Raw genomic sequence first — 15,827 nt, forward strand, 5'->3', positions numbered from 1 at the left:
TTGTTTAGCCTATCTGTGTCTTTGTTACTAGAAGCTGAATACAATAGTGGCAACTAGTTCTGAATAAAAGTTTCTTCTTAGAGTAATATCATATGGCATCCCTTTTATGTGGAATCTAAAAAGAAATGATACAAATGAACTTACTTACAAAACAGGAACAAACTCACAGACTTCAAGAAGGAGCTCATGGTTTCTGGGGCAGAGGGGGAAAAGGGCGGGGATGGATAGTTAGGGAATTCAGTTCAGTTCAACTCAGTTCAGTCGCTCAGTCGTGTTCAACTCTCTGCGACCCCATGAGTTGCAGCACGCCAGGCCTCCCTGTCCATCATCAACTCCCGGAGTTCACTCAAACTCATGTCCATCGAGTCGGTGATGTCATCCAGCCATCTCATCCTCTGTCGTCCCCTTCTCCTCCTGCCCTCAATCCCTCCCAGCATCAGAGTCTTTTCCAATCAGTCAACTCTTCGCATGAGGTGGCCAAAGTACTGGAGTTTCAGCTTTAGCAACAGTCCTTCCAATGAATACCCAGGACTGATCTCCTTTAGAATGGACTGGTTGGATCTCCTTGCAGTCCAAGGGACTCTCAAGAGTCTTCTCCAACACCATAGTTCAAAAGCATCAATTCTTCGGTGCTCAATTTTCTTCACAGTCCAACTCTCACATCCATACATGACCACTGGAAAAACCATAGCCTTGACTAGACGGACCTTTGTAGGCAAAGTAACGTCTCTGCTTTTGAATGTGCTATCTAGGTTGGTCATAACTTTCCTTCCAAGGAGTAAGCGTCTTTTAATTTCATGGCTGCAATTACCATCTGCAGTGATTTTGGAGCCCCCCAAAATAAAGTCTGACACTGTTTCCATTGTTTCCCCATCTATTTCCCACGAAGTGATGGGACCAGATGCCATGATCTTAGTTTTCTGAATGTTGAGCTTTAAGCCAACTTTTTCACTCTCCTCTTTCACTTTCATCAAGAGGCTTTTTAGTTCCTTTTCACTTTCTGCCATAAGGGTAGTGTCATCTGCATATCTGAGGTTATTGATATTTCTCCTGGCAATCTTGATTTCAGCTTGTGCTTCTTCCAGTTAGGGAGTTGGGGATGGACATTATACAGACTGCTGTGTTAAAAATAGAGAACCAACAAGGACCACTGGAACTCTGCTCAATGTTATGCGGCAGCCAGGATGGGAGGGGAGTTTGGGGGAGAATTGATATGTGTATATGTATGACTGAGTCCCTTCCCTGTTCACCTGAAACTAACACAACATCATTTGTTAATCGGCTATACTCCTATACAAAATAAAGGTTTTTTTTAAAAAAAAAAAAAGTTTTTTCTTCAATGATGGAACTGAAAACTAAAATTTATCATGAAAAAATGCTTAATTGGGACCATCTAGGATGAACACACTTCTAATTTTAAAGGTATTACTCTATTCAGCTTCATCTAAAAACTCGTGGGCTGGGCGACTTTTAATAGTTAGTGAGCTACTTTGTTTTTCCAACTGTTATTTAACTCGGTGACTTGACACTTTAGTAGAGTTGGAGTTTCTGAGGTAATTACATGAGTAGCTTTTATAGTATTCTTATTCACAGCTAGTAACTATTATGGGGGTTTCATAGTGCCTAATTAAGAAATAAGGACAGAGTAATTAGAGTTCTTTCAAGGATTTATAACCAAGAAAGTATTAATAAACTATCATGTATTTACAAGGATCTATGTGCATGCACAAATATAAATCTTTATGTAGATAGAAAATATAAATTATTACTTTTTCACTTAGTCTCTCCATTTATCCAGTATAAAATAAAACAACAACACATATATATACACACCAAATTTCAAACAGACATTGGATCCTGGGTCTCTGACTTAACAAATATCATACTTTGTGTTTCTAATGACTTAATCATTTGTTAATCTTGTTCCCACTCAGAGTGACTACAGGCCATTTTTATATCATATTAGCTCAGTTTAAACTCTACTCAGTGGCTACCTAGACACTGGCAGCACATGGCCTCTACTCCAATCGTTTAATGCTAACTTTTCAACAATTATCAAGGCCCATTTTCTGAGAGGCTCTGACCTGCTTAGAGTCTGTACCACCAGCTGTTTCTATGTCACTGTTTAGCGCTCTCCCCAACCCAGGAGATGGTCATTCACTTTGTGCAATGATTTCTGCACATACTCACTCCCTCCTGAGCCATTTAAAGTCCATGTAAGATAAAGCCTCGATTCAGCCTTGCTTTGTTTTTAAGGATAAATGATAGGATTTGAGATCAGATATTTTTAGACTGAAACACCATATCTTGACTCCGCTGTTTTGTACTTAATAGGTACACACATGACTTCAATAACAAGCGGCTGTCCAACGTTAATTCATTCACTGACTTACTAGTATTGAGTGTCTGCTATGTGGTTAGCACTGCACTAGGTCAAAAATACTACACTGAGCAAAAACAGGTATTCTATCTAATTCCATGTTGTGGGGAAGACAAGTATTATGCAAACTATCACAGAAATGAGTTTATAATTGCAAACTGAGATTAGTGCTAGAAAGAAAGGAATATGGTCCTATGAGTCTGCTAATCACAGATTAGCTTGTTTCAGACCAAGCACCCTAGCAAGTAAACTAGAAAAATGGAATTTTAAAATCCATATGAATATGTCATAAAGCTACTGAGGCTATGACAGCTTATGGGGCTAAAATCCAAGAGAAGAGAGAAGTTCATGAGGTGAATCTGACAGTCAGAGTAACTATTCCTCTTATGGAATTTGCTAACTGTTAGTGGAGGATCAGAAGGTGAGCAGAGCTCCCTATAGTCTCATGAGGCAGGGGAACAAACATTGAAGTTTCGGGCCCACAAAGAAACAGAGGCCTTGATCAACTCCACAGCTTTCCATTGAGAAAGGACAGCACTTACGAACTCCCTCCTCCATGACTCACTCGTGGCGCACCTCCAACCAGGACTCCAGATAGTCATGGCTCTTCCACTAGTGGATGGCTCAACATTTCAGTCTGGCTGTCTCTGAGACAATGATACTTCTGCTTATAAAGGTTGCTTCAGTCTTTTATTAAATTGTACTACTGAACATAGCAGTACTAGGAGGAAATTATGCTTTCATTCTGTCCATGCTGCTCTCTGGACACACTTTGTAATGAAACCTTTGGTAAGATTCATCAGTTACTCCCTTTTTGCCCATTTACCCAGTGGCATGAACAAACTTAAATGGCATGAGAGGCAGTCTAAACTTCAGGTTAAACCAAATGATTGCTATATCCCAGGTGGAAACATCCCACTGTTCAATACTATAAAACTAAGTGCAGAAGAATGGAGACGGGAGGTAAAACATTTTTAATTAGGCTAATAGGTACAATAGGAAGAATACCTAGTCTCACTTCTATCCTATCATTTCCAAACCAATATATTCAATATATGGGAGAAATACTAATACTAAAATAATAAATAATAATATTTATTATTATTTAATAAATAAAAGTCTTAAAAGAAATACTAATACTAAAATAATAAATAATAATATTTATTATTATTTAATAATAAGTCTTAAAAGTAATATAATAATAAATGATAAATTAATAATTAGCTAAAAAGGATATTATTGTAAGACTGTCCACTACTCAAAAGGTATTGTATCTCATCTATATCATGTTCAAGACTCCAGCTAGACCATGAATGTCTCAGGGCCCTGACGTACCTCAGACCATTTAACCACTATTTGCCCCACTTCTTTCACTATAAGATAAACTTCCTTGGTCAGAGGAAGGTTGGCTAGAATACCATAACAGTTCATAAAAACAGTTAGTCCATAACAGTGATACTAAAAGAAAAAAGTTCAGAGGAAAGGCAAATTAAACTTTAAAGCATCACAGCCCCCTCCATCAGAGAAGGCAATGGCACCCCACTCTAGTACTGAGCAACTTCACTTTCACTTTTCACTTTCATGCATTGGAGAAGGAAATGGCAACCCACTCCAGTGTTCCTGCCTGGAGAATTCCAGGGACGGGGGAGCCTGGTGGGCTGCTGTCTATGGGGTCACACATAGTCGGACACGACTAAAGCGACTTAGCAACAGCAGCAGCAGCCCCCTCCATGATGGCAGGCAGCTAGCTTGCCTCCCTGGGGTATGGTATGACACTGCAAGCTAAAGGCTGGTACCTGTTCCTGGGAAGTAGAGCCAGGTCAGAGTTTTGAGGAGTCCATGTTTTAATACCTGTCACCAAATGCGCTTTGATCAATACTAAGTAGTCTTGGGAAAAAAGCTGGGCAGTGTAAATGGAGTGAAATCATCTTGTTTCCCTGAATTAAAAGCCTATCCACAGTGACCTTTTGCTGGTCATTCACATAGAACAAATTCAGTTACACTTTGGAACCTCATTGAAACAGGTTCAGTCATGTCTTCTCTCAAACTTTGTGGTCAGTCTTACAATTCTGTTTCTTTTAGGTCCCTGACAATATGATTATATCATTAGCACTGCCCATTGATCAATATAGATACTTGCCCTCAGGCTTTCTACTAATAAAGTGAATAAGAAGATAAATTGTTTGACTTACGTCCACTAGGAGAATTTTTTGTATCCACTGTCCTGCAGGGTCACTCCTAAGAGAGCAAGTTATAGTGATCTACTCCTTGCTGGTGCAAATTTGTGCAGTTCAGTTCAGTCACTCAGTTGTGTCTGACTCTTTGCAACCTCATGGACTGCAGCACACCAGGCCTCCCTGTCCATTACCAATTCCCGGAGTTTACTCAAACTCATATCCATTGAGTTGGTGATGCCATCCAACCATCTCATCCTTTTTCGTCCCCTTCTCCTCCCACATTCAATCTTTCCCAGCATCAGGGTCTTTTCCAATGAGTCAGTTCTTCCCATCATGTGTCCAAAGTATTAGAGTTCTAGCTTCAGCATCAGTCCTTCCAATGAATATTCAGGACTGATTTCCTTTAGGATAGACTGGTTGGATATCCTTGCAGTACAAGGGACTCTCAAGAGTCTCCTCCACCACAGTTCAAAAGCATCAGTTCTTCGGCACTCAGCTTTCTTTATAGTCCAACTCTCACACCCATATATGACTACTGGAAAAACCATAGCTTTGACTAGATGGACCTTGTTGGCAAAGTAATGTCTCTGCTTTTTAATATGCTGTCTAGGTTGGTCATAACTTTTCTTCCAAGGAGTAAGTGTCTTTTAATTTCATGGCTGCAGTCACTGTCTGCAGTGATTTTTGGAGCCCCCCAAAATAGTCTGACACTGTTTCCACTGTTTCCCCATCTATTTCCCATGAAGTGATGGGACCAGATGCCATGATCTTAGTTTTCTGAATGTTGAGTTTTAAGCCAACTTTTTCACGCTTCTCTTTCATTTTCATCAAGAGGCTCTTTAGTTCTTCGCTTTCTGCCATAAAGGTGGTGTCATCTGCATATCTGAGGTGATTGATATTTCTCCCGGCAATCTTGATTCCAGCTTGTGCTTCATCCAGTCCAGCATTTCTCATGATGTGCTCTGCATATAAGTTAAATAATCAGGGTGACAATATACAGCCTTGACATACTCCTTTCTTGATTTGGAACCAGTCTGTTGTTCCATGTCCAGTTCTAACTGTTGCTTCTTGACCTGCAAACAGATTTCTCAGGAGGCAGGTCAGGTGATCTGGTATTTCCATCTCTTTAAGACCTATTTTTAACCAGATTCAAATATTTTCTTCTTTAGTCAGTTGATTTGAAGTAATTTTCCCATGAGAATGGAGTGTAGTACAGCAGTAGGAGGGAAGGTGAGAGTTAAAACTACTTATGCAACTTATTTCTTATCCTTTACACCTGCATGGACCTCATCCTGAATATATTGCTTTCACTTGCTGACAGACGACTTCAGGCCATGTCTAACATCAGTGTTGGTTTCAAATCCTTCACTGATTACTGTGTAACTTCTTTTCTTCATCTTATTGGTAAAGAAATAATCCAAACTGCCTAAACTCCATGCTTCTGATCTCTTCCTACCATTATCACCTTGGGTCACCCGACTCCAGCTACTCTCTGCCTCCATCAAGCCAGTCCTGTTCATGATCTCTGCTTTTCTTCTTATTTCCACCTAGAATATTTTTGCTCTGGAAATGCACAAGCTACCTAAACACCTACTTCAGGCCATGGATCAAACAATACTTTGTTGGTGACAACATTCCCTGACAACCCTTTTTAAAAGTTAAACCCTAGGACTTCCCTGGTGGTGCAGGGATTAAGACTCTGAGTTTCCAATGCAGGGGACTCAAATTTGATTCCTGGTCAGGGAACTAAGATTACATATGCTGTGTAGCTAAAAATAATTTTAATAAATAAAATTTTTTTAATGAATGAATCAATGAAATCAATTTTTAATGAAAAAATTAAATTAAAAAAAGTTCCCACCCTGGTAATCTTAATTTATCCTGATTTTTCTCCTTATGCAGATCACCTTCTAATATACTGTGTGTTTCAGTATATTTGCTTATGCTCTGTTTTCCTCTGTCAGACTACCAGTTACAGGAAGGAATTTTCATCTGCTTAGTTTATTGCTATGTCTCCAGTGCCTGGAAAACTGTGAACATATGGGATATTCAATAAATATTTTAATGAAAGAACAAGTGAATGAATCTTACCCCTCAAAGTCCTAACAAATTTTAAATTTTGTTTGAGAGTATTCCAACGAATTGAAAACAAACAGTATTGTAATAAATGAATATGTCTGATTTCATTCATTCATAAGTATTTATTATAAGAAACTCCTCCCTGCACCATTTGTTTTCTCCTCTTTTTCCCCCTACAGTCTTCCAATCTACATATATTATAAAAATTTTGTGTGAGGAGAAATCAGTTCAGATTGTGCTATTTCCCCAACATCTGCTGGTTTTGAGAATAATAATGCCACTGGTTGTTTCTGATACAAACACAGTGTAAGGCTTTGTTTCTTAGTCAACCGAGCAAGCAAACAATGAGAATTACTCCCAGCTTGAAGAGGCACACTGAATCCAGAATCTCAATGAATGTCCCCATCATGCTAAAATCAACATTATCTAAAATTATCAGTTCCCCTTTGGCCTTTCTCTCTCAGAATCCACACACACACACATGCATACAATTTTAATGTAAACTAACAAAGTTATTTTTATGTGGGAATTCTTTCATGTCGGAGTTTTGTTTTTAAACTGGTCCCCAGAGTATGCCGGGATGTGACAGCAGTTAGCCTTTATAACAGAGTGAGGGATAATGACAGGATAGAAGAAGAACTGGCTTCCCTCAGCCAGGTAAATCCTTTAGACAGGCCTCATGCTGCTGCTGCTGCTAAGTCACGTCAGTCGTGTCCGACTCTGTGCAACCCCACAGACAACAGCCCACCAGGCTCCTCTGTCCCTGGGATTCCCCAGGCAAGAATACTGGAGTGGGTTGCCATTTCCTTCTCCAATGCATGAAAGTGAAAAGTGAAAGTGAAGTCACTCAGTCGTGTCCGACTCTTCTTGACCCCATGGATGGTGGCCTACCAGGCTCCTCCATCCATGGGATTTCCCAGGCAAGAGTACTGGAGTGGGTTGCCATTTCCTTCTCCAAGACAGGCCTCATAAAGGACTCATTAAGGATATAGAGGCAAAAGGAAAGTATATCATCAGAGAAAAAAGGAGGGCTGCTTCGCTGGGAGCCTCATGGGCCATGTTAAAGACTTAGAATTTCGCTCTGAATGAGATGGAAAGCCACCTGAGTGTCTTTGAGAAGTTCATCTGTGATATTCTGCTGGAAACAGACTGAAGGGGATCCAAAGCTGGAGAAGGGAGATCAGTTAGGAGGCTATGACAATAATGCAGAACAGACAGAACAGTGATCTGAATTGAGACCGCAGCAAGGGACCAACTGTACAGGAGTGGAGAGAGTTTTTGAAAGCAGGGCCAACAAGATTTGTTGCCAGATCAGATGTGGGTTGGGACAGAGAGGAGTCAAGAGTGACTCTGAGGTTTTTGTCCTGAGCAACTAGAGGAATGGAATAATCACTAACTGAGAAAAAGTCAAGAAGAAAAACAAGCTTGAAGTTAGTAGCATGAGGTGAAGGGGAAAATTAGGAGTTCAGTGATGGATGTGTTAATGGTCAATGAATGGGTCATATGAATCTGGCATTCAAGGGCAAGCTCTAGGCTGCAGGTGGAAATTTCCAAGTCTTCAGCATATAGATGATTCTGAAAATCATGGACTGGATGAGATCAATGGAATGTGCACATAGAAAAGATTTCCAAGCTGCTCTGGAAGGCAATATGGCAACTCCTCAAAGATTAAACATTAGAGTTGCCCTGCACGCATGCTCAGTTGCTCAGTCGTGTCCAACTCTTTGCGACACTAATGGGCTGTAGCCCACCAAGCTTCTCTGTCCATGGGGATTCTCCAGGCAAGAATGCTGGAGTGGGTTGCTATGCCCTCCTCCAGGGGATCTTCCTGACCTAGGGATGGAACCCGCATCTTCTGCATTGCAGGCAGATTCTTTACCCACTGAGCCACCTGGAAAGCTAGAGTTGCCCTATAATCTAGCAAATCCACTATTAGGTATATACCCAAGAGAAATGAAAACATGCATATAAAATACTGGACAACATGTAAAGACACTGATCCTCCTGCAGTTGAAAAATTCAAGTATAACTTTATTATCAGTCCTCCATATCCATGGTTCCACATCCTCAGATTCAACCAAACATGAATTAGGCATTATTGTAGTACCCGTTTATTGAAAAAAAACAAGTTCACATATAACTGGACATGTGCAGTTCAAACCTGTGATATTCAAAGGTCAACTGTGTATCAATGATCACAGCAGGAGTATTTGTAAGAGTCAAAAAGTGGACACAACTCAACTATCAACTGATAATGGGTAAAGTGTGGTATATCCACACAACAGAATGTAATTTGGAAATCAAAAGGAATGAAGTATGTGCTACAATGTGCATGAACCTTGAAAACATTATGCTGGTGAAAGAAGCCAGTCCCAAAGGACCACATATCATATGAGTCCATTTATATGAAAGTATAAATTTTCATACATCCAGAGTGAGCAAATTTGTAGAGGCAGTGGCTGCCTAGGGCTGGGAATGGGGGGATGAAAAGCTAAGTAGATGGTAAAAACTAAGGGACAAGGGGTTTCTTTTGAGGGCAATGATAGTGTTCTAAAATTGATTATGGTAAGCATAGAACAATTTTGTAAATATACTGAAAACCATTGAATTGTACACTTCAAGCAGTTGAATTGTATGCTATGTGAATTATAGCTCAGTAATACTATCCAAAAAATAAAGAAGGAAAGAAAAGAAAAGAAACAGAGGACAGTTCCAAGGTTTGAATCCTGAAGCCATCAGAATTTTGGGGATTAATGAGCCTTTTTAGAGAGGCTTCCCTGGGGGCTCAGATGGTAAAGAACCCACCTGCCAATGCAGGAGACATAATAGATATGGGTTTGATCCCTGGGTTGGGACGCTCCCCTGGAGGAGGACTTGGCAACCCACTCCAGTATTCTTGCCTGGAGAACCCCATGGACAGAGGAGCTGGTGGGCTACAGCCAATGGGGTCACAAAGAGCCAGACACAACTGAGCAAGTGAGTATGTACGCACAACATTCATTAGACATCCAGGAGGAAGTTTAGAGTAGGGAGTTAGAGGTATGACTTTGGAGATGAGGAGAAAGGTCTGAGCTTGAAAAATAAATCTGAAAGCCCTTAGTATATAGATAGTATTTTAAACCATTGTATTAGGTGAGATCACCTAGAAAGTGAGTGTAGAAAATATACAGCTCTGAGGCTGAGTCCAGGGCATGCCAACATTAGAGGCTGGGGATATATAGAGGAACCACAGCACAGGGCACTGAGCAAAGGATCCTGAAAAGGAGGAGCCAAAAAAGTAAGAAGAGCCGAGAGTACAGTGTCCTAAAAGTCAAGTGAAGAAAATACCTAAGGGAAGAGTGATCATCTGTCAAATCCTGACAAGAGCTCAAGTGAGACGAAAAGTAAGAGCAAACACTGGTGTTAGCTATGTGAAACTCAATGGAAATTTGACCAGAACTGTTTTGTAGGAGTCACAAGAATGAATCCCTGATTAGAAAATAGGAGATGAGCAAACTGCAGATAACAAGTAAATAGAACCATTGAGAAGATTTGCTTGTCACAGAAGCAGGAAAAATGGCCCTGTAAATAAAGTGAAATAGAGCCCAGAATTTTTTTTTCCTCCCTATATTGGAAGAAGTAGTAGCATTTTATAAGTTTCTTGAAAATGAGCAGGCAACAGAGAAAACATGATTTTACAGAAGAGAGAAGCCAACTGCTGATGTGTGGTCCTTAAACATGTGACAGGGAGTGGCAACTGGTGAGCCAGTGGAAGGGACTGGCCTCAGCTAAAAGACTGTGGCAAGTTTACCTGTCGTGAGGAAAGAGAATATATGGACACAGAGTATGCAGCTGGGTGGATGTGATGCACATTACAATTGTCCTGGGGTCTTTTATTATCCCAGTAAAACAGGAAACAAGGTCTCAGCAGAGAGTAAGGGTGGGGCAGGAAACATGGAGGAGAGAAAATAAAGAAGAAAACAGTCTTTGGGCAATGGCAAGTGGAGAACTAGAGACATGCAGTATCACTGTCAGTTATTAAGTGACCATTGTGGTTAATACTGAGTTACGAATAAGGCCAGTCATCAAGGTGGTGTTTTTCTCCAGACCTGTTCAACCATATGATGGTAGGTCCTAATAAAGGAGAATTGGCTTCAACCAGCATTGAGATTAATAAAAGAGGGAAATGTTCACAATTTTGTAAAAAAGAGAGACAGGAGATTTTATAGAGTCTGATTATAGTACCTCTATAGGAACAAAACAGACTGAAAGGAAATGTTTACATTAGGTATGATTTTACAGGCAATTTTAACTTTTTCTGTATTCTTTTCTTTTGCAAAAATCAAAACTCACTCAATCTACTTTAAACAAGCTAATATTCGGGACCATCCCATGTAAGCAAAGGCAGGAAGCAGGGCCAGATCTCACAAGAAATTTAAACCTTAAAGCAATAAAATAAGACAATAATTGTTTCTGATCCTGCTCTCACAGAGCACATGACTCATTCTCAATGAGCACAAGCATCTTATGGTTCCTTCTGCGACTCTGAACCATTCCCTTGAGTTCCTCTGCTTGCGGAACAATGCACAGGACTCCAGTGTGGGTACTTTTGTCTCACCCCATAGTTTCAGAGACCACCATCACCTGACTGAGTCTTTGTCTTCTTCAGATACACAGGAGGCAAACTGATTGGCTCAGCTTGAATCAAGGCTCCTTGTTTGGTTCAGTCAGCTAGAACCAGGAATGAGAAGTCAGCTGGTCAAAATATAAGGACAACCCAACCCCTTTCTTCCCAATGTCAGGAACAGAGGTAACTCCAATGAATCAGGCCAAGCAAGACTCCAAATATATCTCTAAGAAGACACATAGGACTTAACCAATATCTTTAAAATAAATACTTCTAAAGAGACCAAAAGTAGATAATGAAACATTAAAAATTTCAGGACTCAGATGGTAAAGAATCTGCCTGCAATGCCAGGGGACCCAGGTTCAATCCTTGAGTCAGGAAGATCCCCTGGAGAAGGAAATGGCAACCCACTCCAGTATCCTTGCCTGGAGAATCCCATGGACAGAGGAGCCTGGTGGGCTACAGTCCATGGGGTCACAAAGAGTCAGACACGAGTGAAAGACTTTCACTTTCAAACACTTGCAAAGAAGAGATCAAAGGAGAGCATGAAATATTAAAAATCTAGTCTCCTCTTTTTGTTAAATATTTCTTCTCTGTTTCAGGTAGGTTTTTCATCATTGTAATGTGTAAAAAGCTTCTATGAGTGCCTATTAGTATAGGGCACCATGTCCTTCACTGCACAGAATGAGTCTGACAGGCATAAAATCATATTTAACAGTAAAATTTAACTTTTGAAGAAAACATTGAGAACCTGCAATGTATTCCTTAACTATAAAATGGAATTGTTGATAACAGAATATTCTGAAGATTCCCTGCCTTCATCTTTGTTTTCCTGCAGTTATTAAATTTAAATCAGAGGTGAAAACAAAATAAAGCTGAAAGTTGGTGGCATTTTAGCCTAAGGTTATTTTTAATTACACAAATTGTACATGATACGTGCTTTTGTACATAAAATTCAAGTAAATACAGAAGAAAACAGAGACAAAGAAAAGGCTCCTTTGTTTCCCCCCTCTCACCCCTGAGTATCCCCTTTGCAGAGTAAAACACTGATAACAGTTTAGGCTGTACACTTTCCAACTGTTTTTCTAGGTTAGTTTTATTACTATCTTGTTGAGGCTTTGCTTTTTCATTTTTAAACTTGCCTTTCTTTCTTTAGGCTGATGACTTCCTGTCAGTATTCCTGGTAAGTTATATACCCCAGTGGCCTTGCATCCAGGTTCTATAAAGACATTTTTAATAATATCCCAGTGATCTAATCTCTTAAGGCTCTCATATTTCACCTGTTTTTTTAAAAGCAGACATTTTACAGACTGGTGAAGCAATAGTTTAGAAACATACATCTCTGAAGCCATAATAGTTTTATAATTTGTTCTGCCTCACAAACAACCACAGTCAGCCTTCCAAGAGGACAATCCTTTAAACCAAATCTCTAACATTAAAGCCGCTTATGGCTATTTCAGATAATGGGAGCTGTCCAGTGTGTGATGTGTTCGGTCCACTTCATTTAAGGAGGATCTGTTGCACTAATAATGGACTTGAAAATGAGCTCTGCACTAGAAATCTAGCAGTGAATAATGGAAAAAGGAGCTTACAAAATTTATTGGAAATTTTTTTCTGAAGGTTAGAGAACATATTAAGCACAACAGCAAATGTGCATTTTTAACAGTACATCATATTTTTAGGAGACTCTGATGTAAAAGCTTATTATCCATCCCTTTCAAAAAAACAAAAACAGGTAAAAGAGACTTCAATCAAAACCCACCTTGTAGATTTGTCTAAATTTCTGGAATAATAAATTAGATGTAATAAAAGAAAAAAACTCTCAATTTTGCCCCCCAAAAATAGAAAATATACCCTTTGTGAACTTTGTTATGAGTCATATTTGTATAGAAACACACAATGTCATTTGAAGGCTATGTCATCTTGAATAGGAATGAGAATTTGTCTCTCAGTTTCCTTATGTTTAAACTGGAAATAATATTGTCTATTTTATAAGTATGATACAATGTATGCATAGCAGAGGCTTTGCCATGGGCCTGGTGCACCGTTGATTCCAATTCCAACTGCTGGTAGATAATTCCCATGCTGATGGCAAAACTCTACCCCAAGTATCTGTCTTATCTTTCAACTTTTCTGTCTCAGGACTTGTTCTGAAGAAGTAAAATTTTTCATCCTTCTGAGAACATTCCAGAAACATGGGGGCAATTAACAACCAGAGGGGCAACCCTCAACCACTGAGGAATGGGAGTCAGTGGACAAATGCCTTCTATTTTTGTTTCTTTTCTGTTTCTGAAGAGACGTTCTACACAGTTCTTTGGAGGGTCCCCAGTGGAAATGAGTACCAGTTGCCCACAGCAAAACTGTCTCAATAATGCGCCCTTAATTGGCTTCCTGGAATCATCTCTCTAATAGATTGCTGCTGCTACTGCTAAGTCGCTTCAGTCGTGTCCGACTCTGTACGACCCCATAGATGGCAGCCCACTAGGCTTCCCTGTCCCTGGGATTCTCCAGGCAAGAACACTGGAGTGGGTTGCCATTGCCTTCTCCAATGCATGAAAGTGAAAAGTGAAAGTGAAGTCGCTCAGTCATGTCCGACTCTTAGCGACCCCATGGACTGCAGCCTACCAGGCTCCTCCGCCCATGGGATTTTCCAGGCAAGAGTACTGGAGTGGGGTGCCATTGCCTTCTCCGTCTAATAGATTACCTTCTTCCAAATGCTTATCTCAGACTCCACTTTGAGGAAAAAACAAACTAAAGGGCTTTTAACAGTGCAAGTACAAAATATGTGGTTGGTACATGATGGTTCCCTTCCCTGCCTCTCTTCATAAATGCCATTTCCTCTACTGATGAATCAGATTTCTAGTCCTTATCAAAGACTGACTCTTGCAAAATAATGTGCTAGATACAACTATCCAATATGGTAACCACTAGTGACACATGGCCACGGAGGACTTGAAATGTGGCTAATCCAAATTAAGAGGTGCTGACAGTGTAAGCCATATAACAGATTTTGAAAACTGAGAATAAAAAAAGAATATAAACTACCTTACTAATAATCACATATTGGTTAGTTGAAATCACAGTATTTTACATTTATTGTTGTTGTTCAGTCACTAAGCTGTGTCTGACTCTGCAACCCCATGGACTGCAGCACACCAGGCTCCTCTGCTCTCCACCATCTTCTGGAGTTTGCTCAAATTCATGTCCATTGAATCTGTGATGCTACCTAACCATCTCCTCCACTACCACCCCCTTCTTTTGCCCTCCTTCTTTCCCAGCATCAGGGTCTTTTCCAACGAGTTGGCTCTTCGCATCAGACGGCCAAAGGACTGGAACTTCAGCTTCAACATCAATTCTTCCAACAAATATTCAGGGTTGACTTCCTTTAGAATTGACTGGTTTGATCTCCTTGCAACCCAAGGGACTCTCAAGAGTCTTCAAAAGTATTATACATACATTGAGTTAAATATTTCAAATGTATCACTAACATAAACTTCACTTGTTTCTTTTTACTTTTTATAATGTAGCTACTAAAATTTTTAAATTACATTAGAAATTCATCCTGGCTGAATCAGAAAAATGTATAAAGGCATGAAACCTATCAAAGCAATAAGTACTCCCACTGTTTCCTTAGTTTCCTTTTGGTCACAGTTCTTATCATTAAGAAACTTTCAGGCTGAGTGAATGAAATCTTTCACTTATTTCCCAGTGTCTGGAACACAGTAAGTTCTCCATGTTTCCTTCTGCACAAATAAATTAGAGATTTTATTACAGTAAGAAATAAACAGTGAATTTTATAAAATAGGTTGGTGTCAGATTATACAGGATGTCAGTGCAATTTATCTCAAAGGCAATATAACATTCTTGAAGGTTTTGGTACTATTCATTAGAAAGATTCATGTGGAATCAGTATGTAAGATGCAAAAGTGGAAGTGAGACTACAGCCTAGCTGGCAGGCTATTGCAAAATGCTGAGTTTGCCAATAGAAAGTAGTAGCCATGGTAATGGAAGAAAATCAGATCATAAGATAAAATTAAGAAAATGCTAGAAACTGATTGGTTTTAGGTAGAGAAAGAAGAGAGGAAGGGAAGTTTTTATGTCTTCATCGCAGTATGAAATTCATTAGAAATCCATGTTCTATAATTACTGCTGCTGCCAAGTCGCTTCAGTCGTGTCCGACTCTGTGCGACCCCATAGATGGCAGCCCACTAGGCTCCTCTGTCCCTGGGATCCTCCAGGCAAGAACACTGGAGTGGGTTGCCATTTCCTTCTCCAATGCATGAAAGTGAAAAGTGAAAGTGAAGTCACCCAGTCGTGCCCGACTCTTAGCGACCCCATGGACTGCAGCCTACCAGGCTCCTCCGCCCATGGGATTTTCCAGGCAAGAGTACTGGAGTGGGGTGCCATTGCTAATGTTATTCAAAAAAAAAAAATTGCCCTAAGAACTTTCCCTCACTATTCAAAGGTATTTTCTAACTCAGGAAAAGAAAAATGACTGCAGAACAGCAGAAAAGGATGTCATATTCTTTATTCCTAACTTCAAAAGCAATATTCCAAGAAAACAAAGACACTATAAAAGCACTTT

This window comes from Bos indicus x Bos taurus, chromosome 1, assembly GCF_003369695.1.
Source record: "Bos indicus x Bos taurus breed Angus x Brahman F1 hybrid chromosome 1, Bos_hybrid_MaternalHap_v2.0, whole genome shotgun sequence".
Lineage (NCBI taxonomy): Eukaryota > Metazoa > Chordata > Mammalia > Artiodactyla > Bovidae > Bos > Bos indicus x Bos taurus.